We start from the raw sequence: 14324 nt of genomic DNA, 5'->3' as shown, positions 1-14324 counted from the left end.
GGAGCATTCGTAACAAGGTGGATGAATTAAAAGTGTAGATTGTTATTAATGAATACGATATAGTTGGGATCACAGAGACATGGCTCCAGGGTGACCAAGGATGGGAGCTCAACATTCAGGGATATTCAATAATCAGGAGGAATAGACATGAAAGAAAAGGAGGTGGGGTTGCATTGCTGGTTAGAGAGAAGATTAACGCAATAGAAAGTAAGGACATTAGCCGGGAGGATGTGGAATCGATATGGGTAGAGCTGCATAACACTAAGGGGCAGAAAACGCTGGTGGGAGTTGTGTACAGGCCACCTAACAGTAGTAGTGAGGTTGGGGATGGCATTAAACACGAAATTAGAAATGCGTGCAATAAAGGAACAGCAGTTATAATGGGTGACTTCAATCTACATATAGATTGGGTGAACCAAATTGGTAAGGGTGCTGAGGAAGAGGATTTATTGGAATGTATGCGGGATGGTTTTCTGAACCAACATGTTGAGGAACCAACTAGAGAGCAGGCCATTCTAGACTGGGTATTGAGAAATGAGGAAGGGTTAATTAGCAATCTTGTTGTGAGAGGCCCCTTGGGTAAGAGTGACCATAATATGGTGGAATTCTTCATTAAGATGGAGAGTGACATAGTTAATTCAGAAACAAAGGTTCTGAACTTAAAGAACGGTGACTTTGAAGGTATGAGACGTGATTTAGCTAAGATAGACTGGCAAATGATACTTAAAGGGTTGACGGTGGATATGCAATTGCAAGCATTTAAAGATTGAATGGATGAACTACAACAGTTGTTCATCCCAGTTTGGCAAAAGAATAAACCAGGGAAGGTAGTGCACCCATGGCTGACAAGGGAAATTAGGGATAGTATCAATTCCAAAGAAGAAACATACAAATTAGCCAGAAACAGCGGCTCACCTGAGGACTGGGAGAAATTCAGAGTCCAGCAGAGGAGGACAAAGGGCTTAATTAGGAAGGAGAAAAAAGATTATGAGAGAAAACTGGCAGGGAACATAAAAACTGACTGTAAAAGCTTTTATGGATATGTGAAAAGAAAAAGATTGGTTAAGACAAATGTAGGTCCCCTACAGTCCGAAACAGGTGAATTGATCGTGGGGAACAAGGACATGGCAGACCAATTGAATAAATACTTTGGTTCTGTCTTCACTAAGGAGGACATAAATAATCTTCCGGAATAGTAGGGGACTGAGGGTCTAGTGAGATGGAGGAACTGAGGGAAATACATGTTAGTAGGGAAGCGGTGTTAGGTAAATTGAAGGGATTAAAGGCAGATAAATCCCCAGGGCCAGTTGGTCTGCATCCCAGAGTGCTTAAGGAAGTAGCCCAAGAAATAGTGAATGCATTAGTGATAATTTTTCAAAGCTCTTTAGATTCTGGACTAGTTCCTGAGGATTGGAGGGTAGCTAATGTTACCTCGCTTTTTAAAAAAGGAGGGAGAGAGAAACCGGGGAATTATAGACCAGTTAGCCTAACATTGGTGGTGGGGAAAATGCTAGAGTCAGTTATCAAAGATGTGATAACAGCACATTTGGAAAGCGGTGAAATCATCGGACAAAGTCAGCATGGATTTGTGAAAGGAAAATCATGTCTGACGAATGTCATAGAATTTTTTGAGGACGTAACTAGTAGAGTGGATAGGGGAGAACCAGTGGATGTGGTATACTTGGATTTTCAAAAGGCTTTTGACAAGGTCCCACACAGGAGATTAGTGTGCAAACTTAAAGCACACGGTATTGGGGGTATGGTATTGATATGGATAGAGAATTGGTTGGCAGACAGGAAGCAAAGAGTGGGAATAAACGGGACCTTTTCAGAATGGCAGGCAGTGACTAGTGGGGTACTGCAAGGCTCAGTGCTGGGACCTCAGTTGTTTACAATATATATTAATGACTTAGATGAGGGAATTAAATGCAGCATCTCCAAGTTTGCGGATGACACGAAGCTAGGTGGCACTGTTCGCTGTGAGGAGGATGCTAAGAGGATGCAGGGTGACTTGGATAGGTTAGGTGAATGGGCAAATTCATGGCAGATGCAATTAATGCGGATAAATGTGAGGTTACCCACTTTGGTGGCAAAAACAGGAAAACAGATCTGAATGGTGGCCAATTAGGAAAAGGGGAGGTGCAACGAGACCTGGGTGTCATTATACACCAGTCATTGAAAGTGGGCATGCAGGTACAGCAGGCGGTGAAAAAGGTGAATGGTATGCTGGCATTCATAGCAAGAGGATTCGAGTACAGGAGCAGGGAGGTACTACTGCAGTTGTACAAGGCCTTGGTGACACCACACCTGGAGTATTGTGTGCAGTTTTGGTCTCCTAATCTGAGGAAAGACATTCTTGCCATCGAGGGAGTACAAAGAAGGTTCACCAGATTGATTCCTGGGATGGCAGGACTTTCATATGATGAAAGACTGGATCGACTAAGCTTATACTCACTGGAATTTAGTAGATTGAGGGGGGATCTTATTGAAACGTATAAAATCCTAAAAGGATTGGACAGGTTAGATGCAGGAAGATTGTTCCCGATGTTGGGGAAGTCCAGAATGAAGGGTCACGGTTTAAGGATAAAGGGGAAGCCTTTTAGGACCAAGATGAGGAAAAACTTCTTCACACAGAGAGTGGTGAATCTGTGGAATTCTCTGCCACAGGAAACAGTTGAGGCCAGTTCATTGGCTATATTTAAGAGGGAGTTAGATATGGCCCTTGTGGCTAGGGGAATCAGAGGGTATGGGGGGAAGGCTGGTGCAGGGTTCTGAGTTGGAAGATCAGCCATGATCATACTGAGTGGCGGTGCAGGCTCGAAGGGCCAAATGGCCTACTCCTGCACCTATTTTCTATGTTTCTATGTTTCTTTTAGTCAACCACAGTTTTGGGAGTTATAGTGGAGCGTGTATCAAGCTTCAAATTCCTTGGCGTCCACATTTCCGAGGATCTCACCTGGTCCCTGAACTCCTCCATCCTGATCAAAAAGGCGCAACAGCGCCTTTATTTCCTGTGGAGCATCAAGAAAGCTCACCTCTGTCCCAGGATACTGACGGACTTTTACCGCTGTACCATTGAGAGCATACTCAACAACTGCATCTCAGTGTGGTATGGCAACTGTCCCGTATTGGACTGCAAAGTACTCCAACGTGTGGTGAAAACTGCCCAGCACCCAATTGCCCACCATTGAGAACACCTACCATAAACGCTGCCTGGGCAGGGTGAAAAGCATTATCAAGGATGCATCTCATCCTAACCATGGACTTTTTACTCTCCTCCCATCCGGTAGGCGCTACAGGAGCCTCCGCTCCCACACCAGCAGGCACAGGAAGAGCTTCTTCCCTGAGGCTGTGACCCTGCTGAACCTCACACCACACGCTAAGCAGTATTGCACTCATACTGTACTGTCTCAGTACTTTTATATTTGTCATTACTTTTTATTCGCAGTTATTTTGTAAATAACACCCTTCTTTGCATTTCTGGTTAGATGCTAACTGCATTTCATTGGCTTTGTATCTGTACTCGGCACCATGACAATAAAGTTGAATCTAAACTGATCTAACCTAATCTAATCATTGCACTCATGTGCTGGGTCCAGGACAGATCCTCTGAAATGATGACTCCGAGGAATTCCATGAGGACTGGTGCATCGGCCTCATGTTTCCTCCGCCTGAGGTCAATAATCAGCTTCTTGGTCTTGCTGACATTGAGTAAGAGGTTGTTGTAGCACGACTCAGCCAGATTTTCAATCTCCCTCCTATATGTCAATTCGTCACCAGCTGTGATTTGGCCAAAGACAACAGTGTCGTCAGCAAACTTAAATATGGCATTGGAACTGTGCTTGGCCTCACAGTCATAAATATAAAGCGAGTAGAGCAGGGGACTAGGCCCTCTATCTCTGTCTTTCAATACTTGATGGGTTTCAATGAGATTACCCTCCATTCTTCTAAACTCTAGCGATTACAGGCCCACCCAGAGCCATCAAATGCTCCTCGTACATTCGTACATCTGTTATGTGCCGTGTCGTACGACATGGGTGATCATGGTCTTTCCATTAACATGATTGCTCTTGGCAAAATTTCTCAACAGATGTTGTTTGCCTTTGCCTTCTGGGCAGTGCCTTTACAAGACGGGTGACCTCCCCAGCCATCATTAATGCTTTCCAGGGATGGTCTGCCTGGCGTTAGTGTTCGCATAACCAGATCTTGTGGTATGCACCAGCTGCTCATATGACCATCCACCACCTGCTCTTGTCGTTTCACATAGAGTCGTAGAAAAGTACAGCACAGAAGCAGGCCCTTTGGCCCATCTAATCTGTTCTGAACCATTTTAACTGCCTACCCCTACTGGCCTGCACTGGGACTATAGTCCTCCGTCCCGCTACCATCCATGTACTTATCCAACCTTCTCCTAAATGTTGAAATTGAGCTCACAACGCAGCACTTGCACTGGCAACTCGTTCCACGCTCTGATGACCCTCCGAGTGAAGAGGTTTCCCCTCATGTTCCCCTTAAACTTTTCATCTTTCACCCTTAACCCATGACTTCTAGTTGTAGACCTCAAAGGAAAAAACCTGATTGCAGTTACCCTGTCTATACCCTTCATAATTTTGTATACCTCTATGAAATCTCCTCTCAATCTTCTATGTTCCAAGAAATAAAGTCCTAACCTATTCAATCTTTCCCCTTAACTCAGGTCCTCCAGACCCAGGAACTTTCTTGTAAATTTTCTCTGCACTCTTTCAACCTTATTTACATCTTTCCTGTAGCTAGGTGACCAAAACTGCACACGATACTCCAAATTAGGCCTCACCAACATCTTAAACAACTTCAAAATAACATCCCTTTTCCTGTACTCAATACTTGGATTTCTGAAAAACCAATGCACCAAAAGCTTTCTTTATGACTCTATTTACCGGTGCTACCACTCTCAATGAATTATGGACCTGTATTCCCAGATCCCTCTGTTCTACCACACTCATCAGAACCCTAAACTTCACTGTGTAAGAACATAAGGACATTAGAAACAGGAGCAGGAGTCGGCCATCTGGCCCGTCGAGCCTGCTCTGTCATTCAATAAGATCATGGCTGATCTGGCCATGGACGCATTCTCCACCTACCTGCCTTTCCCCCATAACCTTTAATTTCCCTATTATGCAAAAATCTATCCAATCTTGTCTGAAATATATTTACTGAGGTAGCCTCCATGGCTTCATTGGGCAGAGAATTCCACAGATTTACCATTCTCTGGGAAAAGCAGTTCCTGCTCATCTCCGTCCTAAATCTACTCCCCTGAATCTTGAGGCTATGTCTTCAGGAACAGACCTACCCTGGTTGGTCCTACAGAAGTGCAATGCCTCACACTTGTCTACATTTAATTTCATCTGCCATTTTTCAGTCTAATTTTGCTGCTGCCCAGATGCCACTGCAAGCCATGAAAGTCTTACTCACTGTTCACTACACCCTCAATCTTGGTGTCATCTGCAAACTTGCTGATCCAGTTAAGCACATTATCATCTAGATCATTGATATAGATGACATACAACAATGGACCCAGCACTAATCCCTGTGGCACTCCACTATTCACAGGCCTCCAGTCAGAGAGGCAACCCTCTACTATCACTCTATGGCTTCTTTCAATGTCTAATCCAACTTACTAATTTATCTTGAATGCCGGCGAAAGAACCTTCTTGACCAACCACCCATGTGGGATCTTGTCAAGTGCCTTGACAAAGTCCATGTAGACAACATCCACTGCCTTTGGTGCTGAAGAAACAAAACCATGGAATCAGAAGAAGAAGAATTCATAATAATAAATAAATAAGCAATAAATATTGAGAACATGAGATGAAGAGTCCTTGAAAGTGAGTCCATTTGTTGTTGGAACATTTCAATGATGGAGCAAGTGAAGTTGAGTGATGTTATCCCCTTTGGTTCAAGAGCTGGTGTCTGAGGGGTAGTAACTGTTCCTGAATCTGGTGGTGTGAGTCTTGAGGCTCTGTATTGTCTTCCTGATGGCAGCAATGAGAAGACAGTATGTCCTTACAAGAAATGCAAAACAGAAGGTCTCGGATGACTCTTGACCTTCTTCTTTGGAACAGAGGAACTGTTGGCTGAAAAAAGATGAGATTCCATCCAGTCCAGTTCCTACAGCCTTGGTTGGTAAGAGAGTCAACAGGATTGGAATCACAGTAACCAGTCACAGGAGTGAAGGAGATGAGAGGCGATTTGATTTGAAGAGACATAGATTGAGTGGATAGACAGAGACTTTTTCCCAGGGCAGAAATGGCAGGGGGCATAATTTTTAGGTGATTGGAGGAAAGTAGAGGGGGGATGTCAGAGGTAAGTGTTTTTTTCACAGAGAGTGTTGAGCATGTGGAACCTGCTGCCAGGGGTGGTGGTAGAGGGAGATCCATTAGGGATATTCAAGGGACTCTTAGACAGACACATGGATGATAGAAAAATGGAGGGCTATGTAGGAGCAACATCCAACAGGACCACAACCAAGAAGGTTTGGAGGCTTGTGTGCCACAATGACTCAGAAAATTATGTTGGCTGGAGTCAAGGCCTTGTGGTTTGACTCTTGGTAGGGTCTCCCATGACACAGAGGTCAAAGGGTAGAGGCTAGACTAAGAGTGGTTCACCATCCTCCAGGTTTTGGGGTTAAGCTCTGGGCTAACAACCCTGACTTGTCAAACAAAATTATTGAGGAAATGGCAACAAAGAACCTTCTACATCTATGTGCGACAGTATGGACAGTGAGAGATGGAGGACTTTCATTGCTACCCTAAATGCCAGTGGAGTAATGGGCAGTAAGTAAGCAGGTGGAAAGGGACCGTTAGATTGATCTTGGAGTAGCTTTAAAGCTAGTAAACAACAGAGGCCAAAAGACCTGCAGTGTTCCATTTTACTATGCTAAATTCTGCCATTAAATAAATTACACTTTTCCATTACCTGAATTCACAATTGCAACTCAAATTTCCAGTGCAGTGTGATTTCAAAGTTCAAAATAAATGTTATTATCAATGTACGTATATGTCACTATATACAACCCTGTGATTCATTTTCCTGTGGGCATACTCAGCAAATCTATAGAGTAGTAACTATAACAGGATCGATGAAAGATCAACCAGAGTGCAGAAGACAACAAACTGTGCAAATGCAAATATAAATAAATAGCAATAAATAATGAGAACATGAGATGAAGAGTCCATTGGTTGTGGGAACATTTTAATGATGGGGCAAGTGAAGTTGAGTGAAGTTAACCCCTTTGGTTCAAGAGCCTGTAGGTTGAGGGCTAGCAACTGTTCTTGAACCTGGTGATGTGAGGCCTGAGCCTCTTGGACCTTCTACCTGATGGCAGCAGTGAGAAAAGAGCATGGCCTGGGTGGTGAGGATCTCTGATGATGGATGCTGCTTTCCTACGACAGGGTTTCATGTATGTGTCATTATGTGTGTGCATAATAAAGAACTTCAGTTCCCAGTGGGCAATGCAGGTGGTTCACCCGGAACTGGAAATGGAGGTAGTGAGCTGGTCGTACTTGCACATGTAGAACACAGTTCAGCTGGAGCCATTGAGGATAAAATGTTCTAGTGTTTCCTCATGCAGTTATTCTTTATTAAGAACAAACATAACAATGTTAATGTGCTCAATGGTGGGGATGGCTTTACCCATGATGCAATGGGCTGATTCCACTAGTTTAGCAGGGTTTTCTGTTCACGGGCTTTGGTGTGTCCATACCAGCTTGTGATGCAGCCAGTCAATACACTCTCTAAAACACATCTATAGAAGATCTGACCTTGCATTAAAGTATTACTCTGTAATTAAGTGTCTTTCTAGGTCTCTGCTTTAATGCATGTCCCAACAATGCATTGTCTAAAAGAAGATGTCATGTAAATAAAAGTTCAAAGTAAAATATATTATCAAAGTTCATACTGTACATGTCACCACATACAGCCCTGAGATTGTTTTTCTGTGGGCAATCTTAGCAAATCTATAGAACAGTAATTGTAAATAGGATCTGTAAACATCAGGAAATATAAACTGTAAACAAACTGTGCTAATGCTGATAATAAATAAATAGCAATAAATAACGAGCATGAAATAACAGGATCAAAGAGTCCTAAATGAGTGTACTGATCTCCTTTTGTTTAAGAGCCTGATGGTTGAGGGGTAGTAACTGTTCTTGAACCTGGTGGTGTAAGTCCTGAAACACCTGTACCTTCTACCTGATGCAGCAGTGAGAAAAGACCATGGCCTGGATGGTGAGGATCTTTGATGATAGATACTGCTTTCTTGCAGCAACATTTCATGTAGATGTGCTCAATGGTTCGGAGGGCTTTACCCATGATGTACTGGGCCAAGTCCATTATCTTTAGTAGGATTCTCTGCTCAAAAACATTGATGTTCCCATACCAGCCAGTATGCACACTTCCTTCTCTAGACGTTTGCCAAGGTTTTTGATTAATCGAAAGGAGGGCAGAGCATAGTCATGATAGCACTAAATGGCAATTGCTCTGCTTGCAGCTCTGTTTCTATCTCTGATATCTCTTTTTTTCCCTTTCAAGGTTATTTTGAAGACCCTGACCTGGAGTTGCACTCTGACTTCAGTTCTTTGCGGGAATGGGACCCTCTCTCAGGGCCTCACAACCGGCCGCTCTTGATATCCCAAGGACACGGCCTGGAAGACTAGTGCACCTTCAGGGTGCTGGATTTTTGTGGCTCTGGAGACGGGCTGATTCAAGGCTGGTGCCACCAACTGAGGCGTCAGGGGAGAACACAGAACACCGGAAGCAGCGGGCTACTGGCTGCGTGCCCAGAGAACTGAGTTCTTTGGGCACAGAGCTCGGAAAAAGCTACGCAACAGACTTTTAACATCATAAATCAGTGAGTTGTTTGTTATGTCTCCACTCTCACTGTGAAACACGGACACCTCTTTTTCCATTGTTAGAGAGAGAGAGGGTCTGTGGTATGTTGAATTACCGGGTGTACGATAGTCTTTGGGGTACTGCAAGTCTGTGTCTTTATTGATGCTTTGTCACACGCTTGAGTGCTCGGTGGAGGGGGCTGATTTTTTTTTGCTGGTGGGGGTGGGGAAGTCATCTGAGTGTGCATAGGAAGGTGGAGCTGGGGAGGGGCTTTGGGGTTCTAACGTTTAATTGTCATTCATTCTCTCCTCTGTTTTCGTGGATGTTTGTGAAGAAAAAGAATTTCAGGACGTATATTGTACATATTTCTCTGACATTAAATGTACCTATTGAATCTATTGAACCTCCACAGACTCACAATTATATTTATATGACAGGTATAGCACAGGTCCTCTGAGATAGTGACAACCAGGAATTTAAAGCTGCTGATTCTCACCACCTTTGATACAGTGGTGGTGTCATTAGCAAACTTGTATATGGTGTTGGAGCTGTACTTAGCTGCACAGTCACAGGTGTAAAACAAGTAGAGGCGGGGTTTAAGTAGACATCCCCGAGGTGCTCCTGTGCCGACGGAGATTGTGGAGGAGATGCTTTGTCCAATCTGAACTGACTTGGGTCTACAAGTGAGGAAATCCAGGATCCAGTTGCACAAGGGCCACGTCTTGGAGTTCACCGATTAGTTTTATGATGGTGTTAAATGCCAAGCTGTAGTCGATAAAGAACATCCTGACGTGTGCATCTCTGTTGTCCAGATGTTCCAGAGTTGTGTGTAGAGCCAACAAGATAGCATCTGCTGTCGATTCGTTGCTTCGGAAGGCACACTGGAGCCGATCAAAGTCGCCACTCAGACGAGAGCTGCTATGCTTCAACACCAGCCTCTCAAAACACCTCATCACTGTGGGTGTCAGTGCCTCTGGGTGATGATCATTTAAACAGGTTACCACACTCTTTGTGTTGTTCTAATGAACAGATTAGAAGAGATAGACAATGTTTTGGGCCAAGTCCCGTCTTCAGGAGTCTTTCATCACCAACTATATTAGAATGTGAACTCATCTGTTTTCTGTTTCAGGCAAGACCTGCTTCCCAAGAAGTTCCTAATGCAATCCAGTGATCTACTGGTGTGGATAGACTTACTGCCTGTTATGCCACTGGCAATTAGGGCAGCACTGAAGGTCCTTCATCTCTGCCTGTCCGTACCGTCACATGCAGATGTAGAAGGATTCTTCATTGCTGTTTCTGTAACAATTTTGTTTTACCAGACGGGGTTGTTAGGTCTGAGCTGAACCCCCGAACCTGGAGAACCAATGGACCACTCTTGGTCTGGCCTCTTCCCTTTGACCTGTTTGACGTGGGTGACCCTACCAAGAGCCAAAGCATAAAGCCCTCGCTTCGGCCAACATAGCTCTCCGGGTCATTGAGGCACACAAGCCTCCAAACCCAAAGACAGGGTTGTGGTCCTCTTGGAACAATGGTGAAGATATAAAGATTGAAATGGGTTTAGGTTGGTGGTGAGAGAGAGGAAAAGAAGAATTTCCCAATCATCTTTCTTTGACTGAAAGGTTCATTGACTTTCACTGTGAAAGATGGCAACTTCACACCAAGATGAGCAGGGCTTCAGTTCAGGATAAAGACCACCAGAGCCCAAGGTCACCAATTCATTGTTGCTGTCCCGCCATGTTGGTGGTCTGGGCACCAGCTCAATGGCAAGTTCTGAATCAGAAGAGATTCTCTTTTCCAAGTCATGTGCACAAGATCAATGTCTTGTACCAGTAGAACCAGACTTTGTGGATGGATTTAGGACTAAAAGAAAGTTAAAACTAAATGCGAAGAGACAAGTCTGGCTAGTCTCTAAGGTTGCAGACTCCATCACTGTGCTGTCTTCCAGATGCATGTGCTATGTTTTAAGAACATAAGAACTTAAGACATTGGAGCAGAATCAGGCCATTCATCCCATCGAGTCTGTTATTATGATTATGAGGACACGCAGTCCCCTTTTATTGTCATTTAGTAATGCATGCATTAAGAAATGATACAATGTTTTTCCAGAATGATATCACGAAAACACATGACAAACCGACTTAAAAACTAACAAAAACCACATAATTATAACATATAGTTACAACAGTGCAAAACAATACCGTAATCTGACAAGAACAGACCGTGGCACAGTAAAAGTCTCAGAGTCTCTCGAAAAGTCCCATCATCTCACGCAGATGGTAAACCTCCATTGCCACTGACTTGCCGATGCATCATCCTGGAAGCATCCGACCACAGTCCAACTCCGAGTCCGTCTGAAAAACTCCGAGCCTCCGACCAGCTCTCCGACACTGAGCACCGAGCACCATCTCTGTCGAGCACTTCGACCCCGGCCCTGGCAACAGGCGATACGCAAAGCCGAGGATTTGGGGCCTTCGTCTCTGGAGATTCTTGATTACACAGTAGCAGCGGCAGCGAAGCAGGCATTTCAGAAGTTACTCCAGATGTTCCTCTGTGCTTCTCACGGCTGTCCCCATCAAATCCGGATTGTGCACGGCACCCCTAGTTACATATATCGATATTCATTCGGAACGGCTGCGCACGCTGCGTCTCGTCACCATCTTCTCCTCCCTCCTACGAACACTCTCCTCCTCCTAAGTCTGTTCTGCCATTTCATCAAGGCTGATTTATTATCCAACTCAACCCCATTCTCCTACCTTCTCCCTGTATCCTTCAACACCCTGACTAATCAAGAATCTATCAACCTCTGCCTTAAATATACCCAGTGACTTGGCCTCCACTGCAGTCTGTGGCAATGAATTCCACAGTTTCACTACCTTCTAGCTAAAGAAATTCCCCGTTATCTTTGTTCTAAATGGACGTCCCTGTATTATGAGGCTGTGCCTTCTGGTGCTAGACTCTCACATTATTGGACCCATTCTCTCCACATCCACTCTATCTACGCCTTTCAATATTCAATAGGTTTCAATGAGGTCACCCACTTGGTCTTTTAAACTCCAGCAAGTACAGGCCCGGAGCCATCAAACGTGCCTCATATGTTAACTCTTTTGTTCCTGGAATCTTTCTCATGACTCCTCTCCAATGCCAGCACATCTTTTCACATATAAGGAGTCTATAACTGCTCACAATAATCCAAGTACAGTTTCAACAATGCCTTATAAAGCCTTGGCCTTACACCCTTGCTTTTATAAACTAATCCTCTGGAAATGAATGCTAACATTGCATTTGTCTTCTTTACCACTGAATCAACCTGCAAATTAACCTTTAGAGAATCCTACACAAGGACTCCCTTTGCAGACTTTTTACACCTCTGACTTTTGGATTTTAGAAAACAGTCTATGCCTTTATTCCTTCTACTAAAGTGCATGGCCATGCACTTCCCTACATTATATTCCATCTCCCCCAATCTAAGTCCTCCTACAGACACCCTGCTTCCTCAACAGTACCTGCCCTTCACCTATCTTCATAACGTCCACAAACTTGGCCACAAAGCCATCAATTCTTTCATCCAAATCTTTGTCATATAACATGAAAAGAATTGGTCCCAACACAGTCCCCTGCACAACACCCCACTGCAAGTCAGCCAATCTTCTGTCCATACTAGTATCTCTCCTGTAATACCATTGGCTCTTATCTTGTTAAGCAGTCTCATGTGCAGCACCTTGTCAAAGGCCTTTTGCCTAGGTCAGCCTACCACACTCCATGTTTCCCCTGCTAACTCCATGCAAATTGAATTTCAATTCCATTGAACTGAAGTTTAATTGTCATTCAACCATACTTGAATAGCCATGTAGACAGGCAAATGAGACAGTGTTACTCTGGGGTCAAGGTACGAAAGACAGTACCAACAATCACACACAGCACAAAGCACATATAGTAAATACAAGATCACAAGGACATAAAGACATCAGTCAGATACAGCCATGCAAAAAAAAGTCCAGACCTGAGCCATGAATGCTGCTGGAGTCAATGGTTGACCACAATACAGCTTGCCTTCTGCCGAGCGAACACAGGGGGTGTGGGGTGCAGCATCGATTCCAACCTGGACATCACGCCACACCACTCGCAGTGGAGCTCACTGGCTCTGATGCCTCTCTCCTGGAAGCTGTAAACTGGCAACACCATGGCTCGAGGCCTAGTCCTCGCTACGACCGAGGCCACGCAGCACCCTAGCCATCCACCCTTGCTCACTGCCAGTAAATCGGCGAATGGAACTTGCGACATACCACATTAACAATGTCCAAAAAGGTCTTGCAATCACAATATAAGTGACCAAGACAGCCCCTCACTATTAGACTGTACACCTCTTTCGACTCAGGCTGCAGCGCGATGCACAGCTCCTTCACTTTCTCCACCAACAAGCAACTTGCTGATGGGGTGGAGCTGTAGTACCACAAGTTCTAAATATCTGGTTATCCTTTTACTCTTCATGTATGTATAGAATGCCTTGGGATTCAACTTAATTCTACTTGCCAAGGACTTTCCATGGCCTCTCCTAGATTTCCTAATTCCCTTCCTTAGTTCTTTTCTGCCTTGTTGGTACTGCTCATGTGCTTTGTGTGATCCTGACTTCCGAAGCTTTATATACTTTTCCTTTCTCCCCTTGACTAAATCCATCACCTCTGTGGACATCTAAGGTTCTCTTATCTTTCCGTCCCGTCCTTTCTTCTAACAGGAACGTACCTTTCCTGTACTCTGTGCAATTGATCTTTAAATACCCTCCACGTGTCTGATGCAGACATGCCAGAGAAAAGGTGTTCCCAATTAACGCTTCTTAGTTCCTGCCCAATGCCCTCGTAGTTTTCCCTACTCCAATTTAAAACTCTCTCACAGGACCATACCTATACTTATCTATGGTTATCCTGAAAGTTAAGGACAAACACAAGACACTCTGCAGATGCTAAAAATCCAAGCAACACACACAAAATGCTGGGGGATCTCAGTAGGTCAGGTAGTATCTATGGAAAAGAGTAAACTGTTGACGTTTTGGGCTAGACCCTTCATCAGGACTGGGAAAAAAGATGACAAGTCAGAGCAAGAAAGTGGGCGGAGGGGACGAAGAAGCAGAAGTCAGGGAGTTGTGGTCACTCTTCCCTAACTGTTCACCCACTGAAAGGCCAGTCACCTGGCCTGGCTCATTACCCAACAGCAGGTCCAGGAAGGCCCCTCTTCCCGTTGGGGTAGGCCTGCAGTACTTTAAGTTCTTAATGTCCAGGATTTTGTGATCATAAAAAATGACCCCCTAGAAGCTGCTGCATTCGAACGCGCCACCATCTCACCGGTTTTTCAACATGTTAGCAAGTTCTTACTTTACACTCAGAACAATCCTTACAACTCAGGCAATGTTCTTCATACAGTAACCAGGTGCCAAGAAACATCAGAATCTGCGATGATGGTTT

Source organism: Mobula birostris, chromosome 12 (genome assembly GCF_030028105.1).
Source record: "Mobula birostris isolate sMobBir1 chromosome 12, sMobBir1.hap1, whole genome shotgun sequence".
Classification (NCBI taxonomy): Eukaryota; Metazoa; Chordata; class Chondrichthyes; order Myliobatiformes; family Myliobatidae; genus Mobula; species Mobula birostris.
This window is presented reverse-complemented; position numbering follows the sequence as displayed.